The 20,893-nt window shown below is 32.3% G+C and overlaps 1 pseudogene; it reads right to left on the bottom strand.

Annotated features, from left to right (window-relative positions):
* Positions 1-9,301: 9,301 nt before the first annotated feature.
* Positions 9,302-11,693, bottom strand: LOC127121099 (uncharacterized; annotated as a pseudogene).
* Between the last annotated feature and the right edge of the window lie 9,200 nt (positions 11,694-20,893).

Below are 20,893 nucleotides of genomic sequence, written 5' to 3' on the forward strand. Positions count from 1 at the left end.
CATAATAATTTTTTAACCACTTTCTCGTTCATTTTTTCCCACGTACACTTTTCATGCAATGTTGTATGACATTCAAATAAATAATTAGATAATTATAATAAAAAATTAATTTAAACAAAAATAACTTAACAAATAAATTAAATAACTTAACAAAAACAAATTAATTATACCTTAAATAAATTAAACCAAACTTCTTTTTCTTCCCCATCAACATCTTTAAATCTCTTCCAAGTTTTTTTATACTATTGTTGAATTACATATCTTATACATTAGGCAGTAGTCCAACTCGGCTCGAAACTAAACATCAATAATTTGAATTAGTATTAAATATAAGTTTATATAAAGAAATGGCAATATGTATACTTAAATAAAAATTTATAACTTACAAATTTTCGTTGGGCCAAATGTAATATCTTTCATCAATGATATGAACCACCTCATGATTTCCATCCTCCTCTTCATGATCGTCGTCCTCGTCATGCACCTCATGATCGTCCTCATCTGGCTGCTCATGATCATCCTCACGCGCAGGTATATGTGTGGATGGTAAGGGTACCTGTGTAGGATGTGTGGTGCGGGACACCCCATAGTGCATGAAGGATGAAGGTACATGTGGGAAAGATGGAAAGTTAGATCCCCAAACTGCATGAAGGATGGGGGTACCTATGAAGAAGGTGGAAAACTAGATCTTGTAGTCTGCTGGTATAGATAGCTAGGTCCCCCAGTCTGCTTGAATGGATAACTAGGTCCCCTAGATGGGCTAATCAAAGTTGGAGTCTCATATGGGCTAATAAAAGATGGATACTCATGAGATGAGAGTTATGTCATAAGAGGTTGAGAACTGGTCATGGACATAGGATCTTCTCGACTCTGCGGGGGAGGACACATGGCCGACTGAGGTGCCTGACATATTATTACCCTTAGATGCTGGGTCTTCTTACCGCTACCACTACTCTTACCCTTATTAGATCGGGGTGGCATTTTACCTATTTATTAACACAATCTCATCAATATATATTCATTAACACAGTCAATACAAGGTTTCATTAAGTAAAATTACAAAAACAATTTATTCAAAATCTGCATGCTCTTCATCCATATCATTCTCATCATCTGATGTGATATTGTCCTCGGATCCTAACTCTTAATGCTCTTTGTCCACATTATTTTCTACCAACAATATGGATGCATCAACTTGATGCCCCTCAACCATTGTACCAGACAAACTTGTAATTTGTTCAATTATAATCACATCATTAATTTGTTCAACTTCATCAACTTGGTAAGCAACATCTTCCACTAGATCGCCTGTTTCAATATGACCCAATGGTTTTGTTTTGATTACAACACACCACTCTTGTTTATGAGGCACAATTGAACATAAGGAACATAGTAAACTTGTCTAACAATATGTGATAGTATGAAAGGGTCATACTTTTTGTACCTTCGGTCCATTCGAATCTCAACAGTACCATATGTCTTATCTATTTTTGTACCTCTGGAAGATGGATCGTACCAGTCATAATAAAACAAGACAACTTTATTTTCCGAGTCTAAGTAATTGTATACCAACTCGTAGATATGTTTAACAAAGGCACATAAGTCGTCTTCACCGCCATCTGTAATTCCTTTTATAAATACACCACTTTTTATGGTTTTTTCCCTTCAGTCTAAGTCTCAAGTGTGAAATTTATATTCGTTCATGAAGTATGTGTACCATTCATTTATGCTTTGAATAGGGCCTTCATAAAAGTTTCTCAAATGGAGTATTTCTTGAGTCGGTGCAACAATGCATGACAATTTCTCCTTGAACCATGCTGGAAAATGAACATGTATGTGACCGGAGGTTACTTATACATCCGTGCTATAAAAATAGGAGGTGTTAAATTCCCTAAAAAGAAACACACTATAAGTTTCAAGGTAATAGGTTTTATATTGACACTGTAAAGAAAATTAAACAGTTGGGATATACTTATTCAAGATCTGGTTTAACTTCAACCCAGTTAATCAAGCCATGCACATGTGCAGATTGCATTTCTTTTTAGGTCAGCCAATTCACACCCTTCTTTCCAGAGGGACGACCTGGAAGCCCAAAGAATGATAAGGTAAATTGACTTCTTTCGTTAACATTTACGGGATTCCCTATGATTCTTGGAGTTAACATCAAGTGATTGAAATAGTGACTGCAAAAATGTGATGTTTTTCGATGCAAGTAATGTGCACATATTGATCCTTCAACTTTACCTTTATTTTTCACCGATCACTTTGAATCACCCATGAACCTTTCAAATGGATACATCCACCTATATTGAATAGCTGTTCCATAGAGTCAAAAAAACCAGGTGGAAATACTTGTTCCAACTTACAGAATAGTGACTGGAATATTTTGGTCCAACTAAATGATACCATCCACTCTTAAAGCTGACGCACAAATATCTCTAAAAAATTGACTAATTTCATTTAGTGGATTAAGCACATGACTGGGTAGTAAACCGAACGCATTTGGAAGCAATCGTTCCATAAAAACATGGAAATCATGACTTTTCATACCATGCAACTTCCCAGTGTTAGCGTCGGCACACCTTGCTAAATTTGAAGCATAACCATCAGGCATTCTCAATTATTTTAACGATTAACAAACCACTTTAGCTTCTTGGGAAGTTAGACTGTAATTAGCCTTGGGTTTTAATAATTTCCCATTCGGTTGAGGCTTTAACTCCAACTCTTTTCGATTACACCAAATTTCCATGTCTTGTCTAGCCTTCTCGTTGTCCTTTGTTTTGTCTTTAACATCCATTACTGTGTTAAATACATTATCAAACAAATTCTTCTCAATATGCATAACTTTAAGATTATGGCGCAATAAATCATCTTTCTAATATGGGAGGTCCCAAAATATACTTCTTTTTGTCCAATTGTGTGTGACCTCATATCCTTGAATTCTACATGCTTTACCAATATCTGTGAATTTTGGTAGTTCACAAACTTGGTTCCATACTTTACCTGGTGACAATCGAGGCGGAGGCAAATTTGTTACTCGTTCTTCCTTTCTGAAATCAATCTTGTTTCTTTTGTAGGGATGATTCCTTGGTAGGAATTTGCGATGATAGTTAAACCGCGAACCCCCCCCCCTTTTCTCAAACGTAAACGCCTTGGTGTTTTCCATGCAATATGGATATCCCATTTTGCCATGCGTACCCCAACCAACAACATGTCATATGCTGGAAAGTCATTAATAGTCCACATCAAGGCAACTCGCATAATAAAGTTCTATTTACAGAATATATCATAAGTTCATTCTTCAATCCATAACCTCTTCAAATCATCAATTAAAGGTTGTAAGTACACATCGATTCCGGATTTTGGACTCGACGGTCCTGGAATAAGGCAGGTTAAAAACATGTATGGTTTTGTCATGCACATCTCAGAAGGGAGGTTGTAAGGGGTTACAATAACTAGCCAACAAGAATATTCGCTTCTCGACGCTTTGACATATGGAGTAAAACCATCAGAGCATAATCCAAGCCTGACATTTCTAGGTTCTGCGGCAAAATCAGTATGTATCTGATCAAAGTGCTTTCATGCCTCGCCATCAGATGAATGTCGCATAGTGCCTGAACTTTTCTTGCTTGTATGATGCCATGTCATTTGACTTTCATTGTGCATTGAATCAAACATTCTTTTTAATCTTGGTATTATCGGAAGAAAAAACATGGACTTCACTGCTACACGTTTTTGCTTACGGTTAATGGCTTTACTACAAACTTTATATATTGGACTCTTATAGAACTTACATTCCTTCAACGCTCCATCACTAGTACCAAACTCATTGTCATAAAACAACATGCAACCACTAATGCAACAATCAATCTTTCTTGCTTATAAACCCAACTTCGACACCAACTTCTTTGCATCATAAAAACTTATAGGCAGGTTGTCTTTCGTAAGAGTCGTGGCAACCATCATTTTTGCGAAGAGCTCCAAATATTAATCAGGAAGATTCCAATTTGACTTGGCGGTCAATGGTCTACCACACATTGATAATTTTTTGAGTCCAAAGACCCCTAAAACAACAGCGTCTTCATCTCTTCCCCATCAAAATCTTCAGGTTCATCATAGGTCACGTTCACACCTAAAGCATCGCCCACCATCTCATCGATCAGATTAAAGTTTTCCACATATTCCATCGATGATCAACTACTTGAAACATTCATATTACTGGTCTCTTGTACGATACTCGATAGTTCTTCTCTATTATATGTTCACACCCAATAATTTTCAATGAAACCCCTTCTCTTCAAATGACGTTCTACTTCCTATGGGTCACTAATTATAGGTATATATTCACATTTAAGACAAGGACATCTAACTCCTCCTTTGCTTCGATAACATTCCTGAACAAATGTCCACGTGATAAATCCTTTATCTCCTTCTTCAAAAATTGGGTTAAGTCGCGTCTTTCTGGATACAACCTATCATACATCCAACTTCAATAGTACTGATAATATTTCATACTGCATATTTATACAATCATTGTCTTTTTAATTACAAATGTGATTTTAATATATTAATCAATTTCGGAAATTTTGATAAAACATTAACTACAAGTATTAACTAACTGAATATTATTCTTAAACATAAACTAATATTAACTAGAAACTACTTTTCATACAACTACAAATAAATAACATAATATATATAACTACAAATAAATTTCATAATATTTTATTTTTTATAAACTTATATATTAAATTCTTTAAGATAAACATAAATATTTTGTTTTTTTTAAATAAATAACTACTATATTCTATTTAATAAACATATAATAATTTATTTTTTTAATAAATAACTGAAATACCTACTATATTCTATTTTTTTAATAAACATATAATAATTTATTTTTATAATTTAAATAACTAAAATACCAGCTCACTTAATAAACATATAATAATTTATTTTTATAATTTAAATAACTGAAATACCAGCTCATTTGATAAACATATAATAATTTTTTTTTAATAAATAACTATTATATTCTATTTAATAAATTTCTGAAATTCCTCAATGAAGATAAACACAAGCTTGAATCATGAACCTTGATGCTTGAATTGTGATATATGTTGAAGATCTTGAAGAAAAAAATTAACAATGTTAGTTATACAATTAAAATATCAACACAATATTTAATACATAAAAAACGAAAAATTATATTATATTAAAATACCTTTTGAGAAAGATAATATTGGGGTTGGGTGGGGGGATTTGAAAATGAAATGTGATGAAAGGAAGAAGAAGAGGAAATGAATTGATATGAAATGAAGAATGAAACTGAGTCTGGACGTGAGAGAGAAAAATGGAATTTATATAACCAATTTAGCAACGTGAATTTCACGTCTTGCCACGTGATATTCACGTTGTAACTCCCCAACGATGATATGAATGTGTCAGTCAAACGTCCTCCATCAAGTCACGTCTTTTCTTAGTTTTTGAATTTTAAGTTGCGACGTGATTTTCACATCACAACTAAAATTTAAAAAAAAAATCAAATCTCCCTCCACCTGCTAACTGTGTACGCCTGACTTCTTTTTCTTAATTGATTGTACTTTTAAAGAAAAAGAAGAATAGGAAATGAATTGATAGGAAATGAAGAATGAAACTGAGTCTGTGCGTGAGAAAGAAAAATGGAATTTATATAGTCAATTTAGCGACGTGAATTTCACGTCGCAACCTTACCACATGATATTCACATCGCAACTTCCCAACGATCATATGAATGTGTCAATCAAACATCCCCCATCAAGTCAACGATTTTTTTTAGTTTTTGAATTTCAAGTTGCGACGTGATTTTCACGTCACAACTAAAATTTTAAAATTTTACAAATCTCTCTCCACCTGTTAACTGTGCACGCCTGACTTCTTTTTCTTAATTGATTGTACTTTTAAAGTTACGACGTGATTATCACGTCACCATATATTGGTTAAAATGTTCATTTGTCTTTCCCATGTGCTTATCTGTACATGTCTGACAACATTTACTTTTTTATTTTATTTTTAAAGTTGCGACGTGATTAACACGTCACATTATTTTGTTTAAATTTTTTTTAGGTTTTTCCCATGTGTATGTAGCCGTGTCAATTTTTTAATAATAAAAATATGTATCAATTAAATTATCTTACACTAATAAAATTAGAGATTAATTACTATACACTGTCAGTGTAAAAAAATTTACACCGTCGATTTATCACCATCATCCGTTTGTATTACTTTATAGATTTTTAAAATAAAAGTCAAACTTCTTTCAAAATCTGACGTCTATGATTAACTGGCGGTGTAAAATCTTTTTACACTGTCAGTGTATTTCAATTAAACTCATAATATTAAGTAATTAATGGAAAAATACTTTTGGAACAAAGGCATTAAATACACCCAAATTTTTTTACTACATTTAAGTTTAAAAAAATTAAAAGACTTTTATTTATTTTTAAGACCACATATGATATGCCACGCCAACTAAGCTAAAAATAATACAACATACTTAATTCACCCTATAAATACTTATCTCAAAAATAGTGAGTTATCATGTATAAAAAAACTATAAATTTGCATGATCAGTGTCCTCCGCCATTTTTGCTTGGATCTATCAAGGAATCAATTTAGATGACAAATTGATTCATCATTTTAAAATAAAACAAAAAATATATTTTGATCTGTTATAACAATTAAATTAAAACAATGCTTAATTTAAATAATAATTCACAATAAATATATATATATATATATATATATATATATATATATATATATATATATATATATATATATATATATATATATATTAATGTTTTTTAAACATCAAATATTTATTAATTCATATAAAAAATTTAAAATTTTTTAATTTCTTTTATCTTTTAAAATATTTTTATATAAATAATATTATATTTTTTAATTACAAAATTTGTATTGTTAGAGTTGTTAAAAATTCAGAATTGGCATATCCTTGTTTTCGGGCCCGCCTGTGCATGACTAGTAGGCTAGGCTCTACCACAAAGAATTTCAAATTTGAGAGGGTTTCAAAATTTTGAAAAGTACAGCTTTTTTTATATTAAAATTAATAAATATAAATAAATATTATGAAAAATCAAATAAATTTAAAAAATATTATGATAAAAATTCAATATATTAAAAAGTGAGATTAATCAAAGTCAATATAATTATAATTTAATTTAATTTATTAAAATATAATTATATTTTATATATATCATTTTTAACTATTATAATTGTATTTTTTTAAAATTTTAATTCATTTTTAAATTAGATTTGGATCTCCAGTTTGATTGGGTCGGCGTTGTTTATTTTAGAGCATTTACCCTGAGATCCTCTCACTTAGACCTGAGATCCCATTTATAACGCTTTTACTGAATATCCTTTTGTAAAAATTCATTTCTTTTAAATTTATATGTTTGTACCAGAAATTTTTAATACATATCTGAAATTTTTGAATCTTAAATTTATTTATTGGAAATTTTTAAATTTTATTTTTGTATTTTTGAAAATTTTGATACATTGTCGAAAATTTTGAATTTCTTTTTTTGAAAATTATGTTATTCTTCATGTTTTTTTTCAGAAATTTTTATTTTATATTAAAAAATTTGAAATTTTTAATAAAAAATAGAATTTTTGATAATGTAAATTTTTTTCATGTATTTTAAATTTTTTCTAAAGACAATTTTAAAATTTTAAAATTATGGAGTGGCAGATATAAATTGGTCCTTGTTTTGTAGTAGGTATGCCTTCTCAACCGTACGAAACACGGCCTATGGAAGAAGTTTTACTGTTGCAATTTTTATTATGATAATTGATAGTACCTATTAGTTCATATTCCATAGAAATATTTTGTATATATTTAAGACGGGAGGGGGACCGTAGAAAATTCATATTTCATAGAAATGTTTGGTGTATATTTAAGATGCGTAGGAGTAGGGACTGGAGTAAATGAAAAAGACGCATTGTTCCAAATGGGAAGACCAGGACTTACGAGTAGGGACTGGAGTAAATGAAAAAGACGCGTTATTCCAAATGGGAAGACCAGGACTTTCGAGTATATATATGACATGACGTGATTTTTTTTTTAAATAATGATTATTTTTAAATTTAATTTTTTGAAAAAATTATTAAAATAATTATTATTTTTAACTGATGTGTCAGTTGAACTGGGGCATCCAATTAAGCATCAAAGGAGACACAATTATCATTGACGCATGTATGCAATAGTGTAACATCTATGCGTCATGTCTCTTGGCATTGGCGCATGCATACACTATATAATGTGCGTTAATGCATGCGGTGCATGCACCTTTAATTTTTATTTTATTTTAAATTTAAATGTTAATTTTACAAATAAATAAAAAAATACTGAAAATAAAAATTATATTTATGTTATAATGAAAAATTACATGGAATTAATAAGAAATTCAATGATCCGCCGGATTAAAATGTCCTCTTTTTCCACATCCAGATGCGTTAGTCTGCCTTCGAGGTCTCTCACGATTTTCCTGAGATGTTTGGGGTCTTTGAGTGCTGACATGATCCAATGGTGGCTGGTGTGAAGGTCCGGTGGAAGGTCCAGCGGTATTTGATAGATATGTCATCATTTATTCCCACTACAATATTTTGACTCTACAACATCGCAACAAAACCGTTGCAAAAACTTATAAATCCGTTGCCTTTCTCTATTAGAACGGTTTTTAGACCGTGTCAAACTAAGGCGTTGCTCTAACATATTGCAACGGTTATTGTGTCCAATGGCAACACCCCGTACATAACCGTTTTTTTAGTATTCCTTAGAGAACGGCTTCCAATAGCAACAATTGTACTTCGTTCTCATATTAAAACCGTTGACTTTCTGGTGTTTTGGGGAACGGCTGTTTCATTTGATATAACAACGGTTCGTAGTTGTTGTTCATTTGAAACTGTTCTAGTAGATCCATATCTAAATTTCTTCTTCAAAAGCTATTGCAACGATTTTATACTACGACAATACTTTATAACTGTTGTAACAAATGATTTTTTTTTAATGTGAAACCATTTTGTTTTATAAACCTGATAATTATTCATAATTTTTTATACATAGCAATATTCATATACAAATTTTAAAATGATCTTTCAATTTAAAATATATAATCAACAAAACATCTTCAATATACATTTCATATTGTCAATCATTGTTCATAATGAAAATAACATCTTTAACCTATAAAAGTAAACTTAAACATCTACATCTACATCTCCATATCTACGTCTCTTCATCATCGAATGACTGAAAATCTTCATTGATATTATCATTCATGATCTGCAAAATAAAAGTAATAAAATGAAAATAAGATTATTATAAAGCTCTAAAACTATAATGTAAAGCATAAGACAATTCAATCTTAATTACTTGATCATTAGTTGGAGCATGTGTTGATGCAGAAGAACGTAAGACACTATTAGCATCGGTTGCAGGAGCTGATATCAGAGCTGCGAGAGCCTCTATATTCAACTCTGAGGTGTTTTGATTCAAAATGGTCTTAAGATGCAGTTGCATTTTTCTTTCCATTTCTTCCTTATCTTGAAGACGTTTCTCCTCAATTTCTTGTATCTTATCATTAAATTGTCTAACCTCATCCGCATGCTCTTTTTTTAGTTTGGCAATTTCTTCATTTCTTTTCAAGAGAGTTGGTGTTGTGGTTCTTCCATGGCAACGCATTCTTCCAGGTTTTTGTTTGCCAAATACACTTTCAAAAGCTTCTGAAGAAGGTTGTCCATGATTTTCAATCAAGTCTTGAAGCTTTATCTAGCATATACATAATATAGTAGTAGTGAATGAAATGCAAAGAACAAGACAGAACAATCAAAATATCACAACTTTAAGAAATAAAAAAGCTTACTCTTAGATTAATTAAAAGATTAAGACATGATTAATTAATCAAAATACCATGGAGGATAAATCAGATTTTTTCTAGGTATGATTAATTAAAAGACTAACAAAAAAAATTGTTGAGAAAAAGGAATGATTGATTATTATTAGTAGGATGAAATTTTTGGATTCTTTCATGAAAACTCATTAGAACTTTTTGTTGTTAATCTACATGGTTTCAGTTTTCACAGCTAGTAAATGAACATAATAACTATATAAAAACAAGTGTGAAAAGGTTGTACTCATCGGTTACTTGTGAATATTCATGTGTTGATTTAGCTAGACTCCTTGTTGTTTTGAATATATACATGTGTTGATTTAGCTAGACTCCTTGTTGTTTTGAATATATACATGTTATGCACAACAACTCTTAACAATAATAATAACATTTAACAACAGTAACTTACTATTGCATGGTTAGTTTCTTGATCCAACTCTTTTCCTTTTCTACTTTGTCGAGTAGCAATGAACATTTCAGCCTGCGTTGGAGTTCTTTATCTTCATTACTTTCACGCTAAACCAAGTAAAACAAGATTATGAGAATATTAATACAATAATATAATTTAATATTCAATGAGAATAATTTAAAAAATAATACCATTTTTTCTCTTGTAACAGCAAAGGCTTTATTCCCCACTCGATGTCTCCATTTTAGTTGAGCTATATTTTCGGCATTTTGATGACTGACTTCCTACAATCATTCGTGTTTATTGTGAAGTGTGTATCAGGATGATGGACAACAATTATATGTATAAGTTCAATCAAGCTTTTATGGATATTCAAAAGTCACATAGTAGTAAGATGTTATGACTAAAGTCCCTAAGAAATGTTACTTATCAGATTCAGTATATAATTCATTTGAAACTTCTGCTAGAACCCAAAAGTGATTTTAATTCAGTACATAATTCAGCATTGTAAAACATAAATATGAATATATCTTACTTGAGTTTTTTATCTCTCCAATAATCCAATAACTTTCTAAAATCTTCTTCTGGTACCTCTCGTGGACGATTTTTTAGCTGCTCGCGCAAGCTTTTATACTTACTAAAATGATTCCTTTTAAGAAAACATTTGTATCGTCTCCAAGCATCATTTATAATAGCAAATACAGTCTTCCTTCCTTCCTTTGGAACATTGTATTTTTCCTGCAAAAATATATATTTAGATAGATGTATACATTAAAGTATGCTAACAAACAACAAATCAAATAAAAAAAATTAACAACATTGACATAATCTCACACAGGATCTATATTGTGTTGCTCCCAAAACTTAACCAAAGCAATCCAACTAGTGAAAGTGAGAGGACATAAATCTGAACTTCTTCCTATTGTCCCTAAAAAACTACTGAGTTCAGACACTGTTTTTTCATCTGGCCCAATTGGTTGTCCTTCTTTATTCAAGGTGATCTCTTGTCTATCTTTGAATTCTTGTGCATGAATTTTCCGACATAAAGTCTTTCCTCGTTTTCTTATTAGTCCTGAGGATGAAGCACCTAAGCTATTACCTTCAGCTTTATTTGCACATGTTCCCTCAACTTCCTCAATATCATGGTTGCTACCATTATCCATATATTCTTCCATTTCATTTTCTTCTATATCATAATCGTCAAATTCCTCAACTCCATTTTGTTCTTTATTTTTATCTAGACATTCAGTAAGTGGCATGGATATACACTTTGGAATACTTTTTTTCTTCTCAAATGCTTCTTGAGACTTGTTCATTGTATTGTTGAGGCTTTGCAGAATCTGAATGTAAAAGAATAATGAATTTGATATTAACAAATAGTAATTAAAAATCCATTTAATAAAATAATAAATTACTATAAGTGATTTTTAATGAATTTGATATTAACAAATAGTAATTAAAAATCCATTTAATAAAATAATAAATTACTATAAGTGGTTTTGTCCCCATTTTTATTATTAGGATTGAATTAGAAATTACTAAATATTACCTCTTTGGTTTGCTCATTGTTGTTCTTTGAGACTTGTGATTCAATCGAACCTTTAATTTGATGATCCACCGTAGACTTCAATTTCTTCGTAGTATTATTGTTCAGAACAAACACTTTTTTTGGCTCAATACTTTCCTTTGTGGCTTCTACTTCAAGTTGTCTCTTATTATTATTCAGAACAGACCCTTTTCTCGGCTTGACAACTTCTACTTCTGATTGGCTCCTTGTGTTATTGTTATGTACAGACACTTTTCTTGGTCCGATAGTTTTCTTGGAGGATTCTACATCCAACTGATTCTTATTATTGTTCTGAGAAGAAACCATGCATGGCTTAACCATTTTCTTAGAGACTTCTACTTTTGATTGCTTTTGATGGTTTAGCTTTTGAATTTTTTCAACATTGGTGTTTATATGAATGCTTCCTTGATTTGTTGGGCTGTCTTTTAAAGCTTTTTCATTTTCAACCTTGATTTTCATCTTCCGCCTTAAATTTGTACTAGACTTAGCTTGGAAATCAAACATAAAATCATTCTTGTTTGTCATTATCCTGCAAAAGAAACAATTAAACAATATGTTTTTCATTATTTTATTATGATTGAAAATTGACTAGACCCAGCTCAATTCTAAGAATTAGTTCAAGAGGGAAAAATTGCTCAAGTCGTACATCTATGAGTAACCTAACATCAAGGCTTCTTTACAACATACGCCTTCTTTACAACAAGTAGTTTACAAGACCAAACATCTACGAGTAACCTAACATCAAGGCTGAATATTAACTTTGAGTATGAACATATATAATATGCCATCACGCTGGATCTTAGTATATTATATAGCAGTAACAAAAATTAGCAATCAGCAAAAATTAATAAAATCCATTTTATATGCGGATACTAAATATGAAATAAAAAGCAACTTATTAGGCCTAAATACTATAATTTTTAGAACAAAACTAATTAAATTGATTCACAAACTAAATTAAATTGATTCTAGCACACATTTTTCAGAATTGTTAGAATAAAAAAAACTCAATCTTAATAACATAGTCTGGGAAATTAGTGGTCTCAACTTTGTGCCTAAATACTATAATAATAGGAAAGTGCAAAATAAAATCCACAACATATATATACTGTTTCAAAATGAAATTCACAAAATATAGATAAAAAATTGTCATAAATTTGAATCGTCATCAGATTCTATTAGATCTGACACAGGTACAAAATTATCAACAATGGTTGGTGGAATGTCATTCCTAACAAATTCAACTTCACAAATTTCATCGTTTGAAGCTAGATTCACTGCATGATCTGATACATCACTATCATACGATTGATGGAGATTTGAATCTGATTGTTCATTCATGTTAAAAAAATCCCTCAGAATAGATTTCATAACATAATGTTTATTTGCATCAGAAGGATCTTGAATGTAGAAGCATTGGTGAACTTGAGAAGCCAATACAAAAGGATCATCCATGTAACATCTCTTGTTGAAGTAAACACAAGTCATCCCATATTTTTCCTCTTCAACTTCAAACCAGTCACATCTAAATAACACAAACTTCAACTTACCATAATAGTCTACCTCAATTATTTCTGTAATTAATCCCTAGTAAGTTATTGACTATGTTATTGGATTTTCATCTTTGGTACTTGAAAAACTTTCAGTTATTGCCGCCAGTGTCACACCACTATTTTGTGTTTTACGTTTAGCATCACGTTGTTTTGTATGAAACCTATATCCATTAATTACATAACCAGAAAAACATCGTGCAATTTCATTTGATCCTCTGGATAGCTTCCTAAGGTTTTCAGATACATCACTTAACAATGCACGCTTCTTAAACCATTCAACAAAATCTAAACCTTGACTCTTTGCTTTGCTCCACCCCTTTCTCTTATTGGGATTTTTATTTTCATGCTCACTACAATTAAAACTACATTGTTAAAGTTATTGTAAAACAATTCTTTTATGCAATTGAAACCTACAAGTATATTCATTTACCGTATAAAATTTTGGACATCTTCATGATTGAATAAGATGTAACGATGGGCTAAACTCCTTGATTTGCAATCCAAAGAAATTGCTTCACCCTTTCTCTTTCCTCCAATAGGATGACCAACATTGAGACAAGAGCTTGAACTTTCACGTTCATGAGGATCACATATATCGCTATTCCTTGTTATTCTAGTGAATCTTGTTTCAACACCACTATGAAAATACCTAGAGCAAAATGTCAAGCATTCTTCAACCAAATAACCCTCAGCAATGGAAAGTTTGATTTAGTGATGCATCATATGTTTCTACACCCAAATCCCATAACACTTCCAATTCTTCTATCAATGGTTGAAGGTACACATCAATGTTATTCCCAGGTGAACGTGGTCCAAGGATTAATAAAGACAACATAGAATACTCAGCCTTCATGCACCACCAAGGTGGAAAGTTATATGGTATTAATACCACAGGCCAAGTACTATGAGACAAATTCATGGTTCTAAATGGATTAAATCCGTCACTGGCCAACCCAAGTCTTATATTACGCGGCTCATCAGCAAATTCAGAATGACATTTATCAAATTCTTTCCATGCTTCTCCGTCTGCAGGATGCCTCAACTTCCCATCTTTCGAACGTTCTTCATCATGCCACCTTAATGAGCTAGCAGTCTTTGAACACATAAACAATCTTTGAAGTCTTGGAATCAAGGGAAAGTGCCTCAAAACTTTCAAAGGAACTTTATGAGACTTATGACTTTTTTCAACTTTATCATCTCCTTTTACATCTTCATTCCACCGTGGAGCACCACAAACATGGCAAGAAGTATCATTCTCATGATTTTTCCAATATATCATGCAATCATTAGGGCAAGCATCGATCTTCTTATAATCCAACCCTAAGTCCCTTATCATACCTTTGGTTTTGCTGAATGTATCAGGGATGTTCAATGAAGGCATAGCTTCTCTCAACAACTCTAAGAGAGCATTGAATGATATGTTGCTCCAACCATAAAGACATTTCAATAAATAAAGACGGATGGTGAACGACAATTTAGAGAAGTTTTTACAACCCGGATACAAATCTTGTTTGGCTTCTTCGACTAGATTATAGAACTTTTTTGCATCTTCATTGAGGCCTACATTTACTTCATTTTCTTCATGTACAACATCTCTAAATCGTTCATGCAATAGTCCATAAATATCGTCGATTTGATACTCTTCATGATTCATATAATTATCATTAAGATCACCGGGTTTTAGTTTCTTCTCACCATGTCGAACCCAAACATCATATCCTTTTTGAAATCCAAATGCGATTAAATGATTTCGTACTTCATTCCTTGTAAGCCAATTGGTATTGTAACAATTCGCACAAGGACACAAAATCTCTTTCCCTCGGGGATTTCCTTTGGTGTATGCATAATCTAGAAAAAAATCAAGACCATTCTGATACTCTTTACTCGCAGGGTTTTCCTTTATCCATTCCTTATCCATCAGGCTTATGAGGAGACTATCATATATGTATAAAAAATTATAAGCAAGACAGGGAAGCAAACGATGGATGTGTAATATAAAACAATTGGTGGCCCCTGTTATGAACTGAGTTAGTCTTTTGTGCTGAAAGTGAAAAATCCTACTTTTAGATGGAAAATTTTAATAGTCAGAACATTGCATTTGCAGCTCTGGTGTATGTGTTGGTGCCTATGCCTTGTTAATCCTTTATAGGTGGGTCTACTCATTTGTGATGGTGGGGGAAAGTATCTATTATCCTATTTGACATGGCCTTTATAAGTAAATATAAACGCATACACATTTTCAAAGATATTTATTAGAAAGTATTAACTTATTCTCATACTCAACACATATTAGAAGATATGAGTATTATACAAGATGTTATTGGTGAAACGGTAATCAAATAAATCATTATAAGAAGAAGCTTCACCTTTCTTTTTATAACTGAATCCTCAAGTGAATTTCTTGTGAACAGTTGGGTCACTTCACCTCTAGATCATAACTTTCTTCGTCGAAGTTGTGATTCCCGATATCCTAACGCCTCCAGCTTCAACTTCAGAAACCAAAAACAAGAAAACTTGTGAGGTTATATCATTGCAAAGTGTTACAGAATATGAATGGTAAAGTAAAGAATATCTAGATACTAGAACTATAACTAATATCTATATATAAAATGAAGCTTTAGTGAAAATTACCTTTAAATCTGAGACAAATTTATAAAATTCTTTCTTTGGTAATTAGTTCCATTTGATGTCTTATATCCTAAAATTGTTGCAGGAAATTTCAACCCTAATTTTACCATCACTTTTCATTGTTTTACAAATTCAAATAAAAATCTGACCTTGATGTTTGTTTTTGCAGTACTTATGTAGAAGAAGAGTTGTAATCAATGAACAATCTCGTAAATTTTCATCTTCTAGTAGCAAAGGTATCATTTTTTATCCATAATTTAGTTCAAAAAGTTGTTGCGGCTGAAATCATATTATTGAGAAATGAAAACAAAAGAAAAACCTCAAATTAAAGTATTACTAATTAATCTACTGTGAAAAATTGTACTTAATGCTGATTTTGAGGAATTTATGTGATTCAATCATATGTCAAAATCTAGAACTGTGAAATGCAAAGAAATTGAAACCTAATGAATTTGTTTTCATTGTGAATGAACTGCTCTATTATGTTGCATGATTAGAAGAACTAGCCTTGGAGCATGAAGTTGAGAGAAAATTTGGGTGGTTATTGAAAAGTCTATTTTTCGGCACTGCAATTTATGCGGGATACCAGTTCTTTCCTTATATGGGTATCAATCATCCAACTATCAACCGTTTTCCTGCAACAATTTCCAGCTCATGAAGTCTCTGTTTACTCTTGGTGGTTTAAACCTGACAATGTTGTTGAAATAAAAAAATTTCAGGAAGAGGATTAAGCCAATTTAACATTAAAAATAATAATTTATCAAAACAGATTGAACATACAGTGCAGGAAGAGGATTAAAAATTCACTCATAACAAGTAACAAGAACTAGACATTTACATCAAATTCATGAATATCAAGCAACCAAACCAACAAATTTCATAGATAGATGTAAATACAAACTTGGTATAATACCAGTTGGGCAAAAAGAGTTGTAGCTTCAGTGTGTAGGGTATGAACTTCTGTTGATACTTCGGATCTCCGATCAATGCCGGTAATGTTATCTACGACGAATCGAGTAAATTATAAAAGTATAATCATAATCAAATCTAAGTAAAACCAAACAAAAAACCTGAGAGAAGATGAAAGAGAGATTGTAAGGAATCACTTACTGAGGCGGCGAATTATACACAACTTGAAAATGAAAAAAAATCCTCTTCACCGTCGAGAGACTTACTTCAAACCTTTGTTTGTGATGATTTTGTGAAACCCTTGATTGACCTAATTCATGAAGTACTTAGTTTTGGAAAACTCTTGATAAATCTTAAAACCCTAAATTTGTATAACCAAGTTGAAGGGTTTGAGAAGAAGAAGAGGAGAAAGGTTACGGTTAGGGAATGGGTGAAGAATCATTCACAAAAGAAGCAGAAGCGGTATGATGATTTTGGGAGGGAAGTATAGCGCCAAAAATTTCAGAATTGGGAACGACAATTTGTTTAACACTTATGATATAAGAAGCGAAAAAATTTGTTTTAATAATATGTGTATGATCCCATGGTTCGATCCAGTCATGTGACATTCTCACAAATATTTTTTTTTATCCGTACATAGAAGAACGGTCTCTCATAATTAAAAATTTATTAAGATAATTAAAAATTATTTGAGAACGGCGTTAACCCGTTGTTAATAAGAGTCGTTCTCATTGTCATCTATCGGAACAGTTTCCAACTGTTGCATAAAAGTTCCAAAAAATATATCCACTACCGCAACGGAATATGAAATTTGTTGTCTATTACACTCTATGAGAACGGTCTTTTTACCTTCCCAATATTAGGCGTTGTGGTAGACTAAAAATGTTGTAGTGTCCCAATAGCTGGGGGATTCTCGTCAACGGCGCTTCCGTAATTGAGTTCGGTGCCCATGTTGTCGTAGTTGGGTCGTTGTGGTTGGGTGAATTATGGACGGTATGGTTGCCCGAATTGGGACATTGAATCAGTTTAGAAACGAATCAATGGTTCCTGGACTGTACTATAGTCAAACAATGGTTGAGTGTTGTGGCGATTGAATGTTTGGATGGTCATTGGTGGGGGGTTACGATGGCATGAATTGTATGAAGCATCTTGGCTATATACTGTTGTGGTGGTTATGTATAGTTGTTGGTGGATAGGGTTTGATTCTTGGTTTTGAGGTTGGGTGTGTGGCATGAATGAGTTGCGAGGTTGGGTGTTTGGTTGTTGGGTGTATATGGTAAGGTGATGGTGTGAGGTTGGTCGTTGGATTTGGATGGGTTGACATTGTTCTTGGACGGGGACTTGTTTTTGAGCGTATGATGATGAAGCTAGCTGGCGTGGATCAATCAAATACCTTGGCTTAAACACAAATTGTGGCATTGTAACCGATATAAACCATGTCATATATTGTTGAGTTGGTCTAGCACCATGTATGACTGGTTCGTTTAAGATGTGTTGTCGTTGATTCCTCCAATGACGACACATCTCTTTTGTGAAGTCTCTCAAGTCAGAATAATCTCATTGGGCATCGACTCTTTTTTTATGTCAATCTCCCAAACACGTCGGAGGTTCTGGAATTTGTTATTGCATGCCGAACTGCGGTTTTACCCGGTCACTCTGGTGCATCTCCACAGTAGTGAACCAGAATATTTGTCTTTTTGTTGTCCAAACTACATCATCATCATGGTTAACCTGATGATCAAGACCCAGATATGGCCTCCAGATAAACTATACAAGAATACAACATGATTAGATGATAAATAGTTTGATAATTATTTTTAAATCAAAATAGAGTTGTGTAGGAGTATTACATCGTGTGGGTCAATGTGGCCCAATAGATTGCAATAGACTACTATAGCGTGTTTCAGACACCTATTGTAGTTCATCCCTCTAACTGACCACCTAGATCAAAAACATTTGAAAAATATTATTTACAGTTAGTTGTAATATAAAGTCTAATAATTAGATGGTAAAATGTTAAACTTACTTTGTTGCAAACGAGAATATGAATGGCTTCTCGTTTATTGGGGCGAGTGACAACATTCTTGACCAACCTCATGCTTGTAGCAAATATGCGCATGAATAAAACATATAAGTATTTTTTTGGATTTTTTACACATCACACTATATAGATGGGCCAAAACAGCTGAACCCCAACTATATGTGCTTACCTTATTTATGTTTCGTAACAACGGTAAATACATAATATTTACCGTATTACCCGTACTTTTGGGAAATAAAAAATTACTGAATAAAATCATAATATAACACCGAGCTTTAATTATTTTTTATACTCGATAGATTCTTCGGTCAATGTTATACTCATAGAATATTGTTTGAGATATCTTAAGTTAATACCTTGCTCCCTAGCTTGACCAGATGTCCCTCCCGCAGCTTGATCGTCACACATAGGGGCACCCAACAATTCATTGCAAATAGAGTTATCCTAGTTAAATCTACCATTTACGATCTTACTATCGATACGTACACCCAACAACATGTAGACATCCTCAAGTGTGACGGTACACTCATCGAAAGGAAGGTGAAATGTGTGGGTCTCAGATCTCCATCCCTCCAACAAAGTAAGAACAAATTTGTAGTCAACCGAGTATGAGACTATGTTGAGGAGATTACCAAAACCGCATCCTCGAATATATGATTTTATCAAAGGATCATGGGGTACATATTCATGGACACGACATCGAAATTATTTTGGGTCCTAATAAAACATAAGTAAGAAATAAAGTAAGAAGAAGTAATAAACAATAAAAAAAATAATTAAAAAATATGTACCAAATAAGTAAGAGGAAATAAGTAAGAAGGAGTAATAACATACAAATGTTGTGATATTGTCGATTATTCCTCGGTGTTCATCACTCATAGTCAATAGAGACATAATGTTGCAAAGGTTGAGTAATGCAGAGGTTGAGTGTTACAAAGGTAAAGTGTTGCATAGGTTGATTGTTAGTGTTGTAGATGTTGAGTGTTGTGAGTTGATTCCCTATTTATAGATGAGTAAGTATTGCAGCATGTGAATAGGTACACAATATGTGAAGCATAGATAGGTGTAGGCGCCTAAGGCTGGGGCGCATGCCTTGCTTTATGACATGCATGGTCACATGCGCCAAGGCTAGTGGCGCATGCATGCCTTTTTATGCTTGCAAGGAAGAGGCGCCTAAGGCTAGGGCGCATGCCTTGATTTATGCACCATTGGAATGGGCGCGTGCCTTGGATTATTAGGGAAGAGAGATTCCGTGTGTGCAGGCGCATGCTTGTAGTGTTAGGGAAGAAATTCTCAGGGAAGAGATTTCTTGCAGGCGCATGCATTGTATTATCTTATCTATGCATGGATTCTTTGCATTACATTGTCTTGTCTTTGCAGATTAATTGTGTGATCAGTATATACATTGTCTCCCCTATTTAACTACATGTGAATAACAGATCAATGGATTCACCATCAGTAGTCATACAGATCAGTAGAAACACTAAAGTTACATTTAAAAAAAATGTCTTCATCACCACATTACATGATCAGTGCCCATACTGAAGGAGAAATATTTTAGCATCAATTATTCGGTTTTTATTTTTGGAACACAAAAGTAACTTGGTTTACAACGTATCGACGATCAAATTTTTCATATTTGAAACAAAGAATAGAAAAGAAATTGCAGTGTAGTCATGTGAGCCAAATCATCTATAAAAATCTGGTGTGATTTGCAGACAGTCAGGTAAAATTTTATCAGTTGAAGATTCGAGATGATGATGATGTTCATCATATGTTTGTCATTCATGAACAATCTGGGTACAACGATATAAAGTTATATATATTACA

Source organism: Lathyrus oleraceus, chromosome 2 (assembly GCF_024323335.1).
Source record: "Lathyrus oleraceus cultivar Zhongwan6 chromosome 2, CAAS_Psat_ZW6_1.0, whole genome shotgun sequence".
Lineage (NCBI taxonomy): Eukaryota > Viridiplantae > Streptophyta > Magnoliopsida > Fabales > Fabaceae > Lathyrus > Lathyrus oleraceus.